General features: G+C 46.4%; 27 non-coding genes and 11 pseudogenes across 27 annotated transcripts; all 38 read left to right on the forward strand.

The window, feature by feature from the left end:
• Nucleotides 1-432: 432 nt before the first annotated feature.
• LOC142997728 (5S ribosomal RNA) lies at nt 433-551 on the forward strand. Its single transcript, XR_012962440.1, has one exon. It is a non-coding gene; the product is annotated as a 5S ribosomal RNA (ribosomal RNA).
• Nucleotides 552-796: 245 nt separating this feature from the next.
• Nucleotides 797-915, forward strand: LOC142998013 (5S ribosomal RNA; annotated as a pseudogene).
• A 245-nt stretch (nt 916-1,160) lies between these two features.
• LOC142998107 (5S ribosomal RNA) lies at nt 1,161-1,279 on the forward strand (annotated as a pseudogene).
• Nucleotides 1,280-1,524: 245 nt separating this feature from the next.
• On the forward strand, nt 1,525-1,643 carry LOC142997984 (5S ribosomal RNA). The gene has a single exon (XR_012962686.1). It is a non-coding gene; the product is annotated as a 5S ribosomal RNA (ribosomal RNA).
• Nucleotides 1,644-2,088: 445 nt separating this feature from the next.
• On the forward strand, nt 2,089-2,207 carry LOC142997214 (5S ribosomal RNA). The gene has a single exon (XR_012961948.1). It is a non-coding gene; the product is annotated as a 5S ribosomal RNA (ribosomal RNA).
• A 460-nt stretch (nt 2,208-2,667) lies between these two features.
• Nucleotides 2,668-2,786, forward strand: LOC142997238 (5S ribosomal RNA). Its single transcript, XR_012961972.1, has one exon. It is a non-coding gene; the product is annotated as a 5S ribosomal RNA (ribosomal RNA).
• A 460-nt stretch (nt 2,787-3,246) lies between these two features.
• On the forward strand, nt 3,247-3,365 carry LOC142997239 (5S ribosomal RNA). The gene has a single exon (XR_012961973.1). It is a non-coding gene; the product is annotated as a 5S ribosomal RNA (ribosomal RNA).
• Nucleotides 3,366-3,610: 245 nt separating this feature from the next.
• On the forward strand, nt 3,611-3,729 carry LOC142997985 (5S ribosomal RNA). Its single transcript, XR_012962687.1, has one exon. It is a non-coding gene; the product is annotated as a 5S ribosomal RNA (ribosomal RNA).
• A 445-nt stretch (nt 3,730-4,174) lies between these two features.
• LOC142997287 (5S ribosomal RNA) lies at nt 4,175-4,293 on the forward strand. Its single transcript, XR_012962018.1, has one exon. It is a non-coding gene; the product is annotated as a 5S ribosomal RNA (ribosomal RNA).
• Nucleotides 4,294-4,753: 460 nt separating this feature from the next.
• On the forward strand, nt 4,754-4,872 carry LOC142997883 (5S ribosomal RNA). The gene has a single exon (XR_012962589.1). It is a non-coding gene; the product is annotated as a 5S ribosomal RNA (ribosomal RNA).
• Nucleotides 4,873-5,117: 245 nt separating this feature from the next.
• Nucleotides 5,118-5,226, forward strand: LOC142998373 (5S ribosomal RNA; annotated as a pseudogene).
• A 435-nt stretch (nt 5,227-5,661) lies between these two features.
• LOC142998691 (5S ribosomal RNA) lies at nt 5,662-5,780 on the forward strand. The gene has a single exon (XR_012962989.1). It is a non-coding gene; the product is annotated as a 5S ribosomal RNA (ribosomal RNA).
• Nucleotides 5,781-6,215: 435 nt separating this feature from the next.
• On the forward strand, nt 6,216-6,334 carry LOC142997379 (5S ribosomal RNA). Its single transcript, XR_012962107.1, has one exon. It is a non-coding gene; the product is annotated as a 5S ribosomal RNA (ribosomal RNA).
• A 245-nt stretch (nt 6,335-6,579) lies between these two features.
• LOC142997794 (5S ribosomal RNA) lies at nt 6,580-6,698 on the forward strand. The gene has a single exon (XR_012962502.1). It is a non-coding gene; the product is annotated as a 5S ribosomal RNA (ribosomal RNA).
• A 245-nt stretch (nt 6,699-6,943) lies between these two features.
• LOC142998817 (5S ribosomal RNA) lies at nt 6,944-7,062 on the forward strand. Its single transcript, XR_012963108.1, has one exon. It is a non-coding gene; the product is annotated as a 5S ribosomal RNA (ribosomal RNA).
• Nucleotides 7,063-7,522: 460 nt separating this feature from the next.
• Nucleotides 7,523-7,641, forward strand: LOC142997537 (5S ribosomal RNA). Its single transcript, XR_012962259.1, has one exon. It is a non-coding gene; the product is annotated as a 5S ribosomal RNA (ribosomal RNA).
• Nucleotides 7,642-7,886: 245 nt separating this feature from the next.
• LOC142997095 (5S ribosomal RNA) lies at nt 7,887-8,005 on the forward strand. The gene has a single exon (XR_012961833.1). It is a non-coding gene; the product is annotated as a 5S ribosomal RNA (ribosomal RNA).
• Nucleotides 8,006-8,250: 245 nt separating this feature from the next.
• On the forward strand, nt 8,251-8,369 carry LOC142998215 (5S ribosomal RNA; annotated as a pseudogene).
• Nucleotides 8,370-8,614: 245 nt separating this feature from the next.
• Nucleotides 8,615-8,733, forward strand: LOC142997866 (5S ribosomal RNA). The gene has a single exon (XR_012962573.1). It is a non-coding gene; the product is annotated as a 5S ribosomal RNA (ribosomal RNA).
• Nucleotides 8,734-9,196: 463 nt separating this feature from the next.
• On the forward strand, nt 9,197-9,315 carry LOC142997941 (5S ribosomal RNA). Its single transcript, XR_012962643.1, has one exon. It is a non-coding gene; the product is annotated as a 5S ribosomal RNA (ribosomal RNA).
• A 245-nt stretch (nt 9,316-9,560) lies between these two features.
• Nucleotides 9,561-9,679, forward strand: LOC142997071 (5S ribosomal RNA). The gene has a single exon (XR_012961810.1). It is a non-coding gene; the product is annotated as a 5S ribosomal RNA (ribosomal RNA).
• Nucleotides 9,680-10,124: 445 nt separating this feature from the next.
• LOC142998014 (5S ribosomal RNA) lies at nt 10,125-10,243 on the forward strand (annotated as a pseudogene).
• Nucleotides 10,244-10,703: 460 nt separating this feature from the next.
• Nucleotides 10,704-10,822, forward strand: LOC142997890 (5S ribosomal RNA). The gene has a single exon (XR_012962595.1). It is a non-coding gene; the product is annotated as a 5S ribosomal RNA (ribosomal RNA).
• Nucleotides 10,823-11,067: 245 nt separating this feature from the next.
• On the forward strand, nt 11,068-11,186 carry LOC142998093 (5S ribosomal RNA; annotated as a pseudogene).
• A 460-nt stretch (nt 11,187-11,646) lies between these two features.
• Nucleotides 11,647-11,765, forward strand: LOC142998017 (5S ribosomal RNA; annotated as a pseudogene).
• Nucleotides 11,766-12,010: 245 nt separating this feature from the next.
• On the forward strand, nt 12,011-12,129 carry LOC142998186 (5S ribosomal RNA; annotated as a pseudogene).
• A 241-nt stretch (nt 12,130-12,370) lies between these two features.
• On the forward strand, nt 12,371-12,489 carry LOC142998245 (5S ribosomal RNA; annotated as a pseudogene).
• Nucleotides 12,490-12,934: 445 nt separating this feature from the next.
• LOC142997213 (5S ribosomal RNA) lies at nt 12,935-13,053 on the forward strand. The gene has a single exon (XR_012961947.1). It is a non-coding gene; the product is annotated as a 5S ribosomal RNA (ribosomal RNA).
• A 460-nt stretch (nt 13,054-13,513) lies between these two features.
• LOC142997073 (5S ribosomal RNA) lies at nt 13,514-13,632 on the forward strand. The gene has a single exon (XR_012961812.1). It is a non-coding gene; the product is annotated as a 5S ribosomal RNA (ribosomal RNA).
• A 445-nt stretch (nt 13,633-14,077) lies between these two features.
• LOC142998895 (5S ribosomal RNA) lies at nt 14,078-14,196 on the forward strand. The gene has a single exon (XR_012963182.1). It is a non-coding gene; the product is annotated as a 5S ribosomal RNA (ribosomal RNA).
• A 245-nt stretch (nt 14,197-14,441) lies between these two features.
• Nucleotides 14,442-14,560, forward strand: LOC142997634 (5S ribosomal RNA). The gene has a single exon (XR_012962350.1). It is a non-coding gene; the product is annotated as a 5S ribosomal RNA (ribosomal RNA).
• A 459-nt stretch (nt 14,561-15,019) lies between these two features.
• Nucleotides 15,020-15,138, forward strand: LOC142997199 (5S ribosomal RNA). The gene has a single exon (XR_012961933.1). It is a non-coding gene; the product is annotated as a 5S ribosomal RNA (ribosomal RNA).
• Nucleotides 15,139-15,383: 245 nt separating this feature from the next.
• Nucleotides 15,384-15,502, forward strand: LOC142997431 (5S ribosomal RNA). Its single transcript, XR_012962157.1, has one exon. It is a non-coding gene; the product is annotated as a 5S ribosomal RNA (ribosomal RNA).
• A 385-nt stretch (nt 15,503-15,887) lies between these two features.
• Nucleotides 15,888-16,006, forward strand: LOC142998818 (5S ribosomal RNA). The gene has a single exon (XR_012963109.1). It is a non-coding gene; the product is annotated as a 5S ribosomal RNA (ribosomal RNA).
• Nucleotides 16,007-16,466: 460 nt separating this feature from the next.
• On the forward strand, nt 16,467-16,585 carry LOC142997378 (5S ribosomal RNA). Its single transcript, XR_012962106.1, has one exon. It is a non-coding gene; the product is annotated as a 5S ribosomal RNA (ribosomal RNA).
• Nucleotides 16,586-16,830: 245 nt separating this feature from the next.
• Nucleotides 16,831-16,947, forward strand: LOC142998207 (5S ribosomal RNA; annotated as a pseudogene).
• A 448-nt stretch (nt 16,948-17,395) lies between these two features.
• Nucleotides 17,396-17,514, forward strand: LOC142998318 (5S ribosomal RNA; annotated as a pseudogene).
• A 463-nt stretch (nt 17,515-17,977) lies between these two features.
• LOC142997383 (5S ribosomal RNA) lies at nt 17,978-18,096 on the forward strand. The gene has a single exon (XR_012962110.1). It is a non-coding gene; the product is annotated as a 5S ribosomal RNA (ribosomal RNA).
• Nucleotides 18,097-18,185: the final 89 nt, after the last annotated feature.

An 18,185-nucleotide genomic window follows, 5' to 3' on the forward strand; every position in this document is an offset into this window, starting at 1 on the left:
TGGTCCTCCTCCCTCATGTTTCACTCCCTCTGTAAAACACCCAATGTCCCTCAGCATAATAAAGTTGTATCTTATCTTATCTTATATGAAAGCATACATTCAGAAAATGAGTATTGCACATGGGCATAATATGAGATGATTGAATGCACATGAGGAGTGAAGTACACGAGCCACTGTGTGACGATGATGATGATGATGATCATGATGATGAGGATGAAAGTGAGCGCCAGAGATGTAAGTGGTCCCTCTGTATGTTCTATGTGATGATTATCAGTTTCATTAGGTAAGACTTCATTATCCAGAAATGTGTGTTTCTGATAAAGGCATCATGTAAATTGTGATATACATGAACTTGAGTGTAGTCATGTGTACACGGTGACTTGAACTGGGTCTGTCTCAACTATAAAGAGCCTCTGTGTGGCTGCTCTCCTCGTTTACGGCCATACCACTCTGAACACGCCCAATCTCGTCTGATCTCGGAAGCTAAGCAGCGTCGGGCCAGGTTAGTACTTGGATGGGAGACCGCCTGGGAATACCCGGTGCAGTAAGCATTTTGGCCCTCTGAGCAGCAGGCCTCACCTTGTCCTCCTCCCTCATGTTTCACTCCCTCTGTGAACACGCAATTTCCCTCGGGAGAATAAAGTTGTATCTTATCTAATCTGAAATGTTAGTGTTCTTCTCATGAAGGCATCATGTAAATTGTGATATACATGAACTTGAGTGTAGTCATGCGTAAACAGTGACTTGAACTGGGTCTGTCTCACCTATAAAGAGCCTTTGTGTGGCTGCTCTTCTCGTTTACGGCCATACCACTCTGAACACGCTGGATCTCGTCTGATCTCGGACGCTAAGCAGTGTCGGGCCAGGTTAGTACTTGGATGGGAGACCGCCTGGGAATACCCGGTGCAGTAAGCATTTTGGCCCTCTGAGCAGCAGGCCTCACCTGGTCCTCCTCCCTCATGTTTCACTCCCTCTGTCAACACGCAATTTCCCTCGGGAGAACAAAGTTGTATCTTATCTTATCTGAAATGTTAGTGTTCTTCTGATGAAGGCATCATGTAAATTGTGATATACATGAACTTGAGTGTAGTCATGTGTACATGGTGACTTGAACTGGGTCTGTCTCACCTATAAAGAGCCTCTGAGTGGCTGCTTTCCTCGTTTAAGGCCATACCACTCTGAACACGCTGGATCTCGTCTGATCTCGGAAGCTAATCAGCGTCGGGCCAGGTTAGTACTTGGATGGGAGACCGCCTGGGAATACCCGGTGCCGTAAGCATTTTGGCCCTCTGAGCAGCAGGCCTCACCTGGTCCTCCTCCCTCATGTTTCACTCCCTCTGTCAACACGCAATTTCCCTCGGGAGAATAAAGTTGTATCTTATCTTATCTGAAATGTTAGTGTTCTTCTGATGAAGGCAACATGTAAATTGTGATATACATGAACTTGAGTGTAGTCATGTGTACAAAGTGACTTGAACTGGGTCTGTCTCACCTATAAAGAGCCTCTGTGTGGCTGCTCTCCTCGTTTACGGCCATACCACTCTGAACACGCCTGATCTCGTCTGATCTCGGAAGCTAAGCAGCGTCGGGCCAGGTTAGTACTTGGATTGGAGACCGCCTGGGAATACCCGGTGCAGTAAGCATTTTGGCCCTCTGAGCAGCAGGCCTCACGTGGTCCTCCTCCCTCATGTTTCACTCCCTCTGTCAACACCCAATGTCCCTCAGGAGAATAAAGTTGTATCTTATCTTATCTTATATGAAATCATACATTCAGAAAATGAGTATTGCACATGGGCATAATATGAGATGATTGAATGCACATGAGGAGTGAAGTACACGAGCCACTGTGTGACAATGATGATGATGATGATGAAAGTGAGCGTCAGAGATGTAAGTGGTCCCTCTGTATGTTCTATGTGATGATTATCAGTTTCATTAGGTAAGACTTCATTATCCAGAAATGTGTGTTTCTGATAAAGGCATCATGTAAATTGTGATATACATGAACTTGAGTGTAGTCATGTGTACACGGTGACTTGAACTGGGTCTGTCTCACCTATAAAGAGCCTCTGTGTGGCTGCTCTCCTCGTTTACGGCCATACCACTCTGAACACGCCCGATCTCGTCTGAATTCGGAAGCTAAGCAGCGTCGGGCCAGGTTAGTACTTGGATGGGAGACCGCCTGGGAATAACCGGTGCCGTAAGCATTTTGGCCCTCTGAGCAGCAGGCCTCACCTGGTCCTCCTCCCTCATGTTTCACTCCCTCTGTCAACACCCAATGTCCCTCAGCATAATAAAGTTGTATCTTATCTTATCTTATATGAAAGCATACATTCAGAAAATGAGTATTGCACATGGGCATAATATGAGATGATTGAATGCACATGAGGAGTGAAGTACACGAGCCACTGTGTGACGATGATGATGATGATGATCATGATGATGAGGATGAAAGTGAGCGCCAGAGATGTAAGTGGTCCCTCTGTATGTTCTATGTGATGATTATCAGTTTCATTAGGTAAGACTTCATCATCCAGAAATGTGTGTTTCTGATAAAGGCATCATGTAAATTGTGATATACATGAACTTGAGTGTAGTCATGTGTACACGGTGACTTGAACTGGGTCTGTCTCACCTATAAAGAGCCTCTGTGTGGCTGCTCTCCTCGTTTACGGCCATACCACTCTGAACATGCCCGATCTCGTCTGATCTCGGAAGCTAATCAGCGTCGGGCCAGGTTAGTACTTGGATGGGAGACCGCCTGGGAATACCCGGTGCCGTAAGCATTTCGGCCCTCTGAGCAGCAGGCCTCACCTGGTCCTCCTCCCTCATGTTTCACTCCCTCTGTCAACACCCAATGTCCCTCAGCATAATAAAGTTGTATCTTATCTTATCTTATATGAAAGCATACATTCAGAAAATGAGTATTGCACATGGGCATAATATGAGATGATTGAATGCACATGAGGAGTGAAGTACACGAGCCACTGTGTGACGATGATGATGATGATGATCATGATGATGAGGATGAAAGTGAGCGCCAGAGATGTAAGTGGTCCCTCTGTATGTTCTATGTGATGATTATCAGTTTCATTAGGTAAGACTTCATTATCCAGAAATGTGTGTTTCTGATAAAGGCATCATGTAAATTGTGATATACATGAACTTGAGTGTAGTCATGTGTACACGGTGACTTGAACTGGGTCTGTCTCAACTATAAAGAGCCTCTGTGTGGCTGCTCTCCTCGTTTACGGCCATACCACTCTGAACATGCCCGATCTCGTCTGATCTCGGAAGCTAATCAGCGTCGGGCCAGGTTAGTACTTGGATGGGAGACCGCCTGGGAATACCCGGTGCCGTAAGCATTTTGGCCGTCTGAGCAGCAGGCCCCACCTGGTCCTCCTCCCTCATGTTTCACTCCCTCTGTGAACACGCAATTTCCCTCGGGAGAATAAAGTTGTACCTTATCTTATCTGAAATGTTAGTGTTCTTCTGATGAAGGCAACATGTAAATTGTGATATACATGAACTTGAGTGTAGTCATGTGTACAAAGTGACTTGAACTGGGTCTGTCTCACCTATAAAGAGCCTCTGTGTGGCTGCTCTCCTCGTTTACGGCCATACCACTCTGAACACGCCTGATCTCGTCTGATCTCGGAAGCTAAGCAGCGTCGGGCCAGGTTAGTACTTGGATTGGAGACCGCCTGGGAATACCCGGTGCAGTAAGCATTTTGGCCCTCTGAGCAGCAGGCCTCACGTGGTCCTCCTCCCTCATGTTTCACTCCCTCTGTCAACACCCAATGTCCCTCAGGAGAATAAAGTTGTATCTTATCTTATCTTATATGAAATCATACATTCAGAAAATGAGTATTGCACATGGGCATAATATGAGATGATTGAATGCACATGAGGAGTGAAGTACACGAGCCACTGTGTGACAATGATGATGATGAGGATGAAAGTGAGCGTCAGAGATGTAAGTGGTCCCTCTGTATGTTCTATGTGATGATTATCAGTTTCATTAGGTAAGACTTCATTATCCAGAAATGTGTGTTTCTGATAAAGGCATCATGTAAATTGTGATATACATGAACTTGAGTGTAGTCATGCGTACACGGTGACTTGAACTGGGTCTGTCTCACCTATAAAGAGCCTCTGTGTGGCTCCTCTCCTCGTTTACGGCCAGACCACTCTGAACACGCCTGATCTCGTCTGATCTCGGAAGCTAAGCAGCGTCGGGCCAGGTTAGTACTTGGATGGGAGACCGCCTGGGAATACCCGGTGCCGTAAGCATTTTGGCCCTCTGAGCAGCAGGCCTCACCTGGTCCTCCTCCCTCATGTTTCACTCCCTCTGTCAACACCCAATGTCCCTCAGGAAAATAAAGTTGTATCTTATCTTATCTTATATGAAAGCATACATTCAGAAAATGAGTATTGCACATGGGCATAATATGAGATAATTGAATGCACATGAGGAGTGAAGTACACGAGCCACTGTGTGACGATGATGATGATGATGATGATGATGATGAGGATGAAAGTGAGCCCCAGAGATGTAAGTGGTCCCTCTGTATGTTCTATGTGATGATTATCAGTTTCATTAGGTAAGACTTCATTATCCAGAAATGTGTGTTTCTGATGAAGGCATCATGTAAATTGTGATATACATGAACTTGAGTGTAGTCATGTGTACACAGTGACTTGAACTGGGTCTGTCTCACCTAAAAGGAGCCTCTGTGTGGCTGCTCTCCTCGTTTACGGCCATACCACTCTGAACATGCCGGATCTCGTCTGATCTCGGAAGCTAAGCAGCGTCGGGCCAGGTTAGTACTTGGATGGGAGACCGCCTGGGAATACCCGGTGCAGTAAGCATTTTGGCCCTCTGAGCAGCAGGCCTCAACTGGTCCTCCTCCCTCATGTTTCACTCCCTCTGTGAACACGCAATTTCCCTCGGGAGAATAAAGTTGTACGTTATCTTATCTGAAATGTTAGTGTTCTTCTGATGAAGGCATCATGTAAATTGTGATATACATGAACTTGAGTGTAGTCATGCGTACACGGTGACTTGGACTGGGTCTGTCTCACCTATAAAGAGCCTCTGTGTGGCTCCTCTCCTCGTTTACGGCCATACCACTCTGAACAGGCCTGATCTCGGAAGCTAAGCAGCATCGGGCCAGGTTAGTACTTGGATGGGAGACCGCCTGGGAATACCCGGTGCCGTAAGCATTTTGGCCCTCTGAGCAGCAGGCCTCACCTGGTCCTCCTCTCTCATGTTTCACTCCCTCTGTTAACACCCAATGTCCCTCAGGAAAATGAAGTTGTATCTTATATGAAAGCATACATTCAGAAAATGAGTATTGCACATGGGCATAATATGAGATGATTGAATGCACATGAGAAGTGAAGTACACGAGCCACTGTGTGAAAATGATGATGATGAGGATGAAAGTGAGCGCCAGAGATGTAAGTGGTCCCTCTGTATGTTCTATGTGATGATTATCAGTTTCATTAGGTAAGACTTCATTATCCAGAAATGTGTGTTTCTGATGAAGGCATCATGTGAATTGTGATATACATGAACTTGAGTGTAGTCATGTGTACACAGTGACTTGAACTGGGTCTGTCTCACCTATAAAGAGCCTCTGTGTGGCTGCTCTCCTCGTTTACGGCCATACCACTCTGAACACGCCCGATCTCGTCTGATCTCGGAAGCTAAGCAGCGTCGGGCCAGGTTAGTACTTGGATGGGAGACCGCCTGGGAATACCCGGTGCCGTAAGCATTTTGGCCCTCTGAGCAGCAGGCCTCACCTGGTCCTCCTCTCTCATGTTTCACTCCCTCTGTTAACACCTAATGTCCCTCAGGAAAATAAAGTTGTATCTTATATGAAAGCATACATTCAGAAAATGAGTATTGCACATGGGCATAATATGAGATGATTGAATGCACATGAGGAGTGAAGTACACGAGCCACTGTGTGACAATGATGATGATGAGGATGAAAGTGAGCGCCAGAGATGTAAGTGGTCCCTCTGTATGTTCTATGTGATGATTATCAGTTTCATTAGGTAAGACTTCATTATCCAGAAATGTGTGTTTCTGATGAAGGCATCATGTAAGTTGTGATATACATGAACTTGAGCGTAGTCATGTGTACACAGTGACTTGAACTGGGTCTGTCTCACCTATAAAGAGCCTCTGTGTGGCTGCTCTCCTCGTTTACGGCCATACCACTCTGAACGCGCCTGATCTCGTCTGATCTCGGAAGCTAAGCAGCGTCGGGCCAGGTTAGTACTTGGATGGGAGACCGCCTGGGAATACCCGGTGCAGTAAGCATTTTGGCCCTCTGAGCAGCAGGCCTCACCTGGTCCTCCTCCCTCATGTTTCACTCCCTCTGTGAACACGCAATTTCCCTCGGGAGGATAAAGTTGTATCTTATCTTATCTGAAATGTTAGTGTTCTTCTCATGAAGGCATCATGTAAATTGTGATATACATGAACTTGAGTGTAGTCATGCGTAAACAGTGACTTGAACTGGGTCTGTCTCACCTATAAAGAGCCTCTGTGTGGCTGCTCTCCTCGTTTACGGCCATACCACTCTGAACACGCCCGATCTCTTCTGATCTCAGAAGCTAAGCAGCGTCGGGCCAGGTTAGTACTTGGATGGGAGACCGCCTGGGAATACCCGGTGCAGTAAGCATTTTGGCCCTCTGAGCAGCAGGCCTCACCTGGTCCTCCTCCCTCATGTTTCACTCCCTCTGTGAACACGCAATTTCCCTCGGGAGAACAAAGCTGTATCTTATTTTATCTGAAATGTTAGTGTTCTTCTGATGAAGGCATCATGTAAATTGTGATATACATGAACTTGAGTGTAGTCATGCGTACACGGTGAGTTGAACTGGGTCTGTCTCACCTATAAAGAGCCTCTGTGTGGCTGCTCTCCTCGTTTACGGCCATACCACTCTGAACACGCCTGATCTCGTCTGATCTCGGAAGCTAAGCAGCGTCGGGCCAGGTTAGTACTTGGATGGGAGACCGCCTGGGAATACCCGGTGCCGTAAGCATTTTGGCCCTCTGAGCAGCAGGCCTCACCTGGTCCTCCTCCCTCATGTTTCACTCCCTCTGTCAACACCCAATGTCCCTCAGGAAAATAAAGTTGTATCTTATCTAATCTTATATGAAAGCATACATTCAGAAAATAAGTATTGCACATGGGCATAATATGAGATGATTGAATGCACATGAGGAGTGAAGTACACGAGCCACTGTGTGACGATGATGATGATGATGATGATGATGATGAGGATGAAAGTGAGCGCCAGAGATGTAAGTGGTCCCTTTGTATGTTCTATGTGATGATTATCAGTTTCATTAGGTAAGACTTCATTATCCAGAAATGTGTGTTTCTGATGAAGGCATCTTGTAAATTGTGATATACATGAACTTGAGTGTAGTCATGTGTACACAGTGACTTGAACTGGGTCTGTCTCACCTATAAAGAGCCTCTGTGTGGCTCCTCTCCTCGTTTACGGCCAGACCACTCTGAACACGCCCGATCTCGTCTGATCTCGGAAGCTAAGCAGCGTCGGGCCAGGTTAGTACTTGGATGGGAGACCGCCTGGGAATACCCGGTGCAGTAAGCATTTTGGCCCTCTGAGCAGCAGGCCTCACCTGGTCCTCCTCCCTCATGTTTCACTCCCTCTGTGAACACGCAATTTCCCTCGGGAGGATAAAGTTGTATCTTATCTTATCTGAAATGTTAGTGTTCTTCTCATGAAGGCATCATGTAAATTGTGATATACATGAACTTGAGTGTAGTCATGCGTAAACAGTGACTTGAACTGGGTCTGTCTCACCTATAAAGAGCCTCTGTGTGGCTGCTCTCCTCGTTTACGGCCATACCACTCTGAACACGCCCGATCTCGTCTGATCTCGGAAGCTAAGCAGTGTCGGGCCAGGTTAGTACTTGGATGGGAGACCGCCTGGGAATACCCGGTGCAGTAAGCATTTTGGCCCTCTGAGCAGCAGGCCTCACCTGGTCCTCCTCCCTCATGTTTCACTCCCTCTGTGAACACGCTATTTCCCTCGGGAGAACAAAGTTGTATCTTATCTTATCTGAAATGTTACTGTTCTTCTGATGAAGGCATCATGTAAATTGTGATATACATGAACTTGAGTGTAGTCATGCGTACACGGTGACTTGAACTTGGTCTGTCTCACCTATAAAGAGCCTCTGTGTGGCTCCTCTCCTCGTTTAAGGCCAGACCACTCTGAACACGCCCGATCTCGTCTGATCTCGGAAGCTAAGCAGCGTCGGGCCAGGTTAGTACTTGGATGGGAGACCGCCTGGGAATACCCTGTGCAGTAAGCATTTTGGCCCTCTGAGCAGCAGGCCTCACCTGGTCCTCCTCCCTCATGTTTCACTCCCTCTGTGAACACGCAATTTCCCTCGGGAGAACAAAGTTGTATCTTATCTTATCTGAAATGTTAGTGTTCTTCTGATGAAGGCATCATGTAAATTGTGATATACATGAACTTGAGTGTAGTCATGTGTACACGGTGACTTGAACTGGGTCTGTCTCACCTATAAAGAGCCTCTGTGTGGCTGCTCTCCTCGTTTACGGCCATACCACTCTGAACACGCCCGATCTCGTCTGATCTTGGAAGCTTATCAGCGTCGGGCCAGGTTAGTACTTGGATGGGAGACCGCCTGGGAATACCCGGTGCCGTAAGCATTTTGGCCCTCTGAGCAGCACGTTTCACCTGGTCCTACTCCCTCATGTTTCACTCACTCTGTGAACACGCAAGTTCCCTCGGGAGAATAAAGTTGTATCTTATCTTATCTTATATGAAAGCATACATTCAGAAAATGAGTATTGCACATGGGCATAATATGAGATGATTGAATGCACATGAGAAGTGAAGTACACGAGCCACTTTGTGACGATGATGATGATGATGATGATGTTGATGATGAGGATGAAAGTGAGCGTCAGAGATGTAAGTGGTCCCTCTGTATGTTCTATGTGATGATTATCAGTTTCATTAGGTAAGACTTCATTATCCAGAAATGTGTGTTTCTGATGAAGGCATCATGTAAATTGTGATATACATGAACTTGAGTGTAGTCATGTGTACACGGTGACTTGAACTGGGTCTGTCTCTCCTAAAATGAGCCTCTGTGTGGCTGCTCTCCTCGTTTACGGCCATACCACTCTGAACACGCCCGATCTCGTCTGATCTCTGAAGCTAAGCAGCGTTGGGCCAGGTTAGTACTTGGATGGGAGACCGCCCTGGAATACCCGGTGCAGTAAGCATTTTGGCCCTCTGAGCAGCAGGCCTCACCTGGTCCTCCTCCCTCATGTTTCACTCCCTCTGTGAACACACAATTTCCCTCGGGAGAATAAAGTTGTATCTTATCTTATCTGAAATGTTAGTGTTCTTCTGATGAAGGAATCATGTAAATTGTGATATACATGAACTTGAGTGTAGTCATGCGTACACGGTGACTTGAACTGGGCCTGTCTCACCTATAAAGAGCCTCTGTTTGGCTGATTTCCTCGTTTACGGCCATACCACTCTGAACACGCCTGATCTCGTCTGATCTCGGAAGCTAAGCAGCGTCGGGCCAGGTTAGTACTTGGATGGGAGACCGCCTGGGAATACCCGGTGCCGTAAGTCTTTTGGCCCTCTGAGCAGCAGGCCTCACCTGGTCCTCCTTCCTCATGTTTCACTCCCTCTGTCAACACCCAATGTCCCTCGGGAGAATAAAGTTGTATCTTATCTTATCTTATATGAAAACATACATTCAGAAAATGAGTATTGCACATGCGCCTAACATGAGAAGATTGAATGCACATGAGAAGTGAAGTACACGAGCCACTGTGTGACAATGATGATGATGATGATGAAAGTGAGCGCCAGAGATGTAAGTGGTCCCTCTGTATGTTCTATGTGATGATTATCAGTTTCATTAGGTAAGACTTCATTATCCAGAAATGTGTGTTTCTGATGAAGGCATCATGTAAATTGTGATATACATGAACTTGAGTGTAGTCATGTGTACACGGTGACTTGAACTGGGTCTGTCTCACCTATAAAGAGCCTCTGTGTGGCTGCTCTCCTCGTTTACGGCCATACCACTCTGAACACGCCCGATCTCGTCTGATCTTGGAAGCTTATCAGCGTCGGGCCAGGTTAGTACTTGGATGGGAGACCGCCAGGGAATACCCGGTGCCGTAAGCATTTTGGCCCTCTGAGCAGCAGGTTTCACCTGGTCCTAATCCCTCATGTTTCACTCACTTTGTGAACACGCAAGTTCCCTCGGGAGAATAAAGTTGTATCTTATCCTATCTTATATGAAAGCATACATTCAGAAAATGAGTATTGCACATGGGCATAATATGAGATGATTGAATGCACATGAGAAGTGAAGTACACGAGCCACTTTGTGACGATTATGATGATGATGATGATGATGATGAGGATGAAAGTGAGCGTCAGAGATGTAAGTGGTCCCTCTGTATGTTCTATGTGATGATTATCAGTTTCATTAGGTAAGACTTCATTATCCAGAAATGTGTGTTTCTGATGAAGGCATCATGAAAATTGTGATATACATGAACTTGAGTGTAGTCATGTGTACACAGTGACTTGAACTGGGTCTGTCTCTCCTAAAAAGAGCCTCTGTGTGGCTGCTCTCCTCGTTTACGGCCATACCACTCTGAACAAGCCCGATCTCGTCTGATCTCGGAAGCTAAGCAGCGTCGGGCCAGGTTAGTACTTGGATGGGAGACCGCCTTGGAATACCCGGTGCAGTAAGCATTTTGGCCCTCTGAGCAGCAGGCCTCACCTGGTCCTCCTCTCTCATGTTTCACTCCCTCTGTGAACACACAATTTCCCTCGGGAGAATAAAGTTGTATCTTATCTTATCTGAAATGTTAGTGTTCTTCTGATGAAGGCATCATGTAAATTGTGATATACATGAACTTGAGTGTAGTCATGTGTACACGGTGACTTGAACTGGGTCTGTCTCACCTATAAAGAGCCTCTGTGTGGCTGCTCTCCTCGTGTACGGCCATACCACTCTGAATACGCCTGATCCCGTCTTATCTCGGAAGCTAAGCAGCGTAGGGCCAGGTTTGTACTTGGATGGGAGACCGCCTAGGAATACCCGGTGCCGTAAGCATTTTGGCCCTGTGAGCAGCAGGCCTCACCTGGTCCTACTCCCTCATGTTTCACTCACTCTGTGAACACGCAAGTTCCCTCGGGAGAATAAAGTTGTATCTTATCTTATCTTATATGAAAGCATACATTCAGAAAATGAGTATTGCACATGGCCATAATATGAGAAGATTGAATGCACATGAGAAGTGAAGTACACGAGCCACTGTGTGAGGATGATGATGATGATGATGATGATGATGATGATGAAAGTGAGCGTCAGAGATGTAAGTGGTCCCTCTTTATATTCTATGTGATGATTATCAGTTTCATTAGGTAAGACTTCATTATCCAGAAATGTGTGTTTCTGATGAAGGCATCATGTAAATTGTGATATACATGAACTTGAGTGTAGTCATGTGTACACGGTGACTTGAACTGGGTCTGTCTCACCTATAAAGAGCCTCTGTGTGGCTTCTCTCCTCGTTTACGTCCATACCACTCTGAACACGCCCGATCTCGTCTGATCTCGGAAGCTTATCAGCGTCGGGCCAGGTAAGTACTTGGATGGGAGACCGCCTGGGAATACCCGGTGCCGTAAGCATTTTGGCCCTCTGAGCAGCAGGCCTCACCTGGTCCTCCTCCCTCATGTTTCACTCCCTCTGTCAACACGCAATTTCCCTCGGGAGAATGAAGTTGTATCTTATCTTATCTGAAATGTAAGTGTTCTTCTGATGAAGGCATCATGTAAATTGTGATATACATGAACTTGAGTGTAGTCATGCGTACACGGTGACTTGAACTGGGTCTGTCTCACCTATAAAGAGCCTTTGTGTAGCTGCTCTCCTCGTTTACGGCCATACCACTCTGAACACGCCCAATCTCGTCTGATCTCTGAAGCTAATCAGCGTCGGGCCAGGTTAGTCCTTGGATGGGAGACCGCCTGGGAATACCCGGTGCCGTAAGCATTTTGGCCCTCTGAGCAGCAGGCCTCACCTGGTCCTCCTCCCTCATGTTTCACTCCCTCTGTCAACACGCAATTTCCCTCGGGAGAATAAAGTTGTATCTTATCTTATCTGGAATGTGTGCTTATGATGAAGGCATCATGTCAATTGTGATATACATGAACTTGAGTGTAGTCATGTGTACACGGTGACTTGAACTGGGTCTGTCTCACCTATAAAGAGCCTCTGAGTGGCTGCTTTCCTCGTTTAAGGCCAAACCACTCTGAACACGCCCAATCTCGTCTGATCTCGGAAGCTAAGCAGCGTCGGGCCAGATTAGTACTTGGATGGGAGACCGCCTGGGAATACCCGGTGCAGTAAGCATTTTGGACCTCTGAGCAGCAGGCCTCACCTGGTCCTCCTCCCTCATGTTTCACTCCCTCTGTCAACACCCAATGTCCCTCGGGAGAATAAAGTTGTATCTTATCTTATCTTATATGAAATTATACATTCAGAAAATGAGTATTCCACATGGGCATAATATGAGATGATTGAATGCACATGAGGAGTGAAGTACACGAGCCACTGTGTGACAATGATGATGATGAGGATGAAAGTGAGCGTCAGATATGTAAGTGGTCCCTCTGTATGTTCTATGTGATGATTATCAGTTTCATTAGGTAAGACTTCATTATCCAGAAATGTGTGTTTCTGATAAAGGCATCATGTAAATTGTGATATACATGAACTTGAGTGTAGTCATGTGTACACGGTGACTTGAACTGGGTCTGTCTCACCTATAAAGAGCCTCTGTGTGGCTGCTCTCCTCGTTTACGGCCATACCACTCTGAACATGCCCGATCTCGTCTGATCTCGGTAGTTAAGCAGTGTCGGGCCAGGTTAGTACTTGGATGGGAGACCGCCTGGGAATACCCGGTGCCGTAAGAATTTTGGCCCTCTGAGCAGCAGGCCTCACCTGGTCCTCCTCCCTCATGTTTCACTCCCTCTGTCAACACCCAATGTCCCTCAGAAGAATAAAGTTGTATCTTATCTTATCTTATATGAAAGCATACATTCAGAAAATGAGTATTGCACATGGGCATAATATGAGATGATTGAATGCACATGAGGAGTGAAGTACACGAGCCACTGTGTGACGATGATGATGATGATGATGATGATGATGAGGATGAAAGTGAGCGCCAGAGATGTAAGTGGTCCCTCTGTATGTTCTATGTGATGATTATCAGTGTCATTAGGTAAGACTTCATTATCCAGAAATGTGTGTTTCTGATGAAGGCATCATGTAAATTGTGATATACATGAACTTGAGTGTAGTCATGTGTACACGGTGACTTGAACTGGGTCTGTCTCACCTAAAAAGTGCCTCTGTGTGGCTGCTCTCCTCGTTTACGGCCATACCACTCTGAACACGTCCGATCTCGTCTGATCTCGGAAGCTAAGCAGCGTCGGGCCAGGTTAGTACTTGGATGGGAGACCGCCTGGGAATACCCGGTGCCGTAAGCATTTTGGCCCTCTGAGCAGCAGGCCTCACCTGGTCCTCCTCCCTCATGTTTCACTCACTCTGTAAACACGCAAGTTCCCTCGGGAGAATAAGGTTGTATCTTATCTTATCTTATATGAAAGCATACATTCAGAAAATGAGTATTGCACATGGGCATAATATGAGAAGATTGAATGCACATGAGAAGTGAAGTACACGAGCCACTGTGTGACGATGATGATGATGAGGATGAAAGTGAGCGTCAGAAATGTAAGTGGTCCCTCTGTATGTTCTATGTGATGATTATCAGTTTCATTAGGTAAGACTTCATTATCCAGAAATGTGTGTTTCTGATAAAGGCATCATGTAAATTGTGATATACATGAACTTGAGTGTAGTCATGTGTACACGGTGACTTGAACTGGGTCTGTCTCACCTATAAAGAGCCTCTGTGTGGCTGCTCTCCTCGTTTACGGCCATACCACTCTGAACACGCCCGATCTCGTCTGATCTCGGAAGCTAATCAGCGTCGGGCCAGGTTAGTACTTGGATGGGAGACCGCCTGGGAATACCCGGTGCCGTAAGCATTTTGGCCCTCTGAGCAGCAGGCCTCACCTGGTCCTCCTCCCTCATGTTTCACTCCCTCTGTGAACACGCAATTTCCCTCGGGAGAACAAAGTTGTATCTTATCTTATCTGAAATGTTAGTGTTCTTCTGATGAAGGCATCATGTAAATTGTGATATACATGAACTTGAGTGTAGTCATGCGTACACGGTGACTTGAACTGGGTCTGTCTCACCTATAAAGAGCCTCTGTGTGGATGCTCTCCTCGTTTACGGCCATACCACTCTGAACACGCCTTATCTCGTCTGATCTCGGAAGCTAAGCAGCGTCGGGCCAGGTTAGTACTTGGATGGGAGACCGCCTGGGAATACCCGGTGCCGTAAGCATTTTGGCCCTCTGAGCAGCAGGCCTCACCTGGTCCTCCTCCCTCATGTTTCACTCCCTCTGTCAACACCCAATGTCCCTCAGGAAAATAAAGTTGTATCTTATCTTATCTTATATGAAAGCATACATTCAGAAAATGAGTATTGCACATGGGCGAATATGAGATGATTGAATGCACATGAGGAGTGAAGTACACGAGCCACTGTGTGACGATTATGATGATGATGATGATGATGATGAGGATGAAAGTGAGCGCCAGAGATGTAAGTGGTCCCTCTGTATGTTCTATGTGATGATAATCAGTTTCATTAGGTAAGACTTCATTATCCAGAAATGTGTGTTTCTGATGAAGGCATCATGTAAATTGTGATATACATGATCTCGAGTGTAGTCATGTGTACACAGTGACTTGAACTGGGTCTGTCTCACCTAAAAAGAGCCTCTGTGTGGCTGCTCTCCTCGTTTACGGCCATACCACTCTGAACACGCCCGATCTCGTCTGATCTCGGAAGCTAAGCAGCGTCGGGCCAGGTTAGTACTTGGATGGGAGACCGCCTGGGAATACCCGGTGCAGTAAGCATTCTGGCCCTCTGAGCAGCAGGCCTCACCTGGTCCTCCTCCCTCATGTTTCACTCCCTCTGTGAACACGCAATTTCCCTCGGGAGAATAAAGTTGTATCTTATCTTATCTGAAATGTTACTGTTCTTCTGATTAAGGCATCATGTAAATTGTGATATACATGAACTTGAGTGTAGTCATGCGTACACGGTGACTTGAACTGGGTCCGTCTCACCTATAAAGAGCCTCTGTGTGGCTGCTCTCCTCGTTTACGGCCATACCACTCTGAACAAGCCCGATCTCGTCTGATCTCGGAAGCTAATCAGCGTCGGGCCAGGTTAGTACTTGGATGGGAGACCGCCTGGGAATACCCGGTGCCGTAAGCATTTTGGCCCTCTGAGCAGCAGGCCCCACCTGGTTTTATCTTATCTTATCTTATATGAAAGCATACATTCAGAAAATGAGTATTGCACATGGGCATAATATGAGATGATTGAATGCACATGAGGAGTGATGTACACGAGCCACTGTGTGACAATGATGGTGATGAGGATGAAAGTGAGCGTCAGAGATGTTAGTGGTCCCTCTTTATGTTCTATGTGATGATTATCGGTTTCATTAGGTAAGACTTTATTATCCAGAAATGTGTGTTTCTGATGAAGGCATCATGTAAATTGTGATATACATGAACTTGAGTGTAGTCATGCGTACACGGTGACTTGAACTGGGTCCGTCTCACCTATAAAGAGCCTCTGTGTGGCTGATCTCCTCGTTTACGGCCATACCACTCTGAACACGCCTGATCTCGTCTGATCTCGGAAGCTAAGCAGCGTCGGGCCAGGTTAGTACTTGGATGGGAGACCGCCTGGGAATACCCGGTGCCGTAAGCATTTTGGCCCTCTGAGCAGCAGGCCTCACCTGATCCTCCTCCCTCATGTTTCACTCCCTCTGTCAACACCCAATGTCCCTCAGGAAAATAAAGTTCTATCTTATCTTATCTTATATGAAAGCATACATTCAGAAAATGAGTATTGCACATGGGCATAATATGAGATGATTGAATGCACATGAGGAGTGAAGTACACGAGCCACTGTGTGACGATGATGATGATGATGATGATGATGATGAGGATGAAAGTGAGGGCCAGAGATGTAAGTGGTCCCTCTGTATGTTCTATGTGATGATTATCAGTTTCATTAGGTAAGACTTCATTATCCAGAAATGTGTGTTTCTGATGAAGGCATCATGTAAATTGTGATATACATGAACTTGAGTGTAGTCATGTGTACACGGTGACTTGAACTGGGTCTGTCTCACCTAAAAAGAGCCTTTGTGTGGCTGCTCTCCTCGTTTACGGCCATACCACTCTGAACACGCCCGATCTCGTCTGATCTCGGAAGCTAAGCAGTGTCGGGCCAGGTTAGTACTTGGATGGGAGACCTCCTGGGAATACCCGGTGCAGTACGCATTTTGGCCCTCTGAGCAGCAGGCCTCACCTGGTCCTCCTCCCTCATGTTTCACTCCCTCTGTGAACACGCAATTTCCCTCGGGAGAATTAAGTTGTATCTTATCTTATCTGAAATGTTACTGTTCTTCTGATGAAGGCATCATGTAAATTGTGATATACATGAACTTGAGTATAGTCATGCGTACACGGTGACTTGAACTGGGTCTGTCTCACCTATAAAGAGCCTCTGTGTGGCTCCTCTCCTCGTTTGCGGCCATACCACTCTGAACACGCCTGATTGTCTGATCTCAGAAGCTAAGCAGCGTCGGTCCAGGTTAGTACTTGGATGGGAGACCGCCTGGGAATACCCGGTGCCGTAAGCATTTTGGCCCTCTGAGCAGCAGGCCTCACCTGGTCCTCCTCTCTCATGTTTCACTCCCTCTGTCAACACCCAATGTCCCTCGGGAGAATAAAGTTGTATCTTATCTTATCTTATATGAAAGCATACATTCAGAAAATGAGTATTGCACATGGGCATAATATGAGATGATTGAATGCACATGAGGAGTGAAGTACACGAGCCACTGTGTGACAATGATGATGATGATGAAGATGAAAGTGAGCATCAGAGATGTTAGTGGTCCCTCTTTATGTTCTATGTGATGATTATCAGTTTCATTAGGTAAGCCTTCATTATCCAGAAATGTGTGTTTCTGATAAAGGCATCATGTAAATTGTGATATACATGAACTTGAGTGTAGTCATGTGTACACGGTGACTTGAACTGGGTCTGTCTCACCTATAAAGAGCCTCTGTGTGGCTGCTCTCCTCGTTTATGGCCATACCACTCTGAACATGCCCGATCTCGTCTGATCTCGGAAGCTAAGCAGCGTCGAACCAAGTTAGTACTTGGATGGGAGATCGCCTGGGAATACCCGGTGCAGTAAGCATTTTGGCCCTCTGAGCAGCAAGCCTCACCTGGTCCTCCTCCCTCATGTTTCACTCCCTCTGTCAACACCCAATGTCCCTCAGGAAAATAAAGTTGTATCTTATCTTATCTTATATGAAAGCATACATTCAGAAAATGAGTATTGCACATGGGCATAATATGAGATGATTGAATGCACATGAGGAGTGAAGTACACGAGCCACTGTGTGACGATGATGATGATGATGATGATGATGATGATGAGGATGAAAGCGAGCGCCAGAGATGTAAGTGGTCCCTCTGTATGTTCTATGTGATGATTATCAGTTTCATTAGGTAAGACTTCATTATCCAGAAATGTGTGTTTCTGATGAAGGCATCATGTAAATTGTGATATACATGAACTTGAGTGTAGTCATGCGTACACGGTGACTTGAACTGGGTCTGTCTCACCTATAAAGAGCCTCTGTTTGGCTGCTCTGCTCGTTTACGGCCATACCACTCTGAAAACGCCCGATCTCGTCTGATCTCGGAAGCTAAGCAGCGTCGGGCCAGGTTAGTACTTGGATGGGAGACTGCCTGGGAATACCCGGTGCAGTAAGCATTTTGGCCCTCTGAGCAGCAGGCCTCACCTGGTCCTCCTCCCTCATGTTTCACTCCCTCTGTGAACACGCAATTTCCCTCGGGAGAATT

This window comes from Genypterus blacodes, unplaced genomic scaffold (genome assembly GCF_046128005.1).
Source record: "Genypterus blacodes isolate CSIRO-AG114 ecotype Tasmania unplaced genomic scaffold, CSIRO-AGI_Gbla_v1 ptg000039l_1, whole genome shotgun sequence".
NCBI classification, from domain to species: domain Eukaryota; kingdom Metazoa; phylum Chordata; class Actinopteri; order Ophidiiformes; family Ophidiidae; genus Genypterus; species Genypterus blacodes.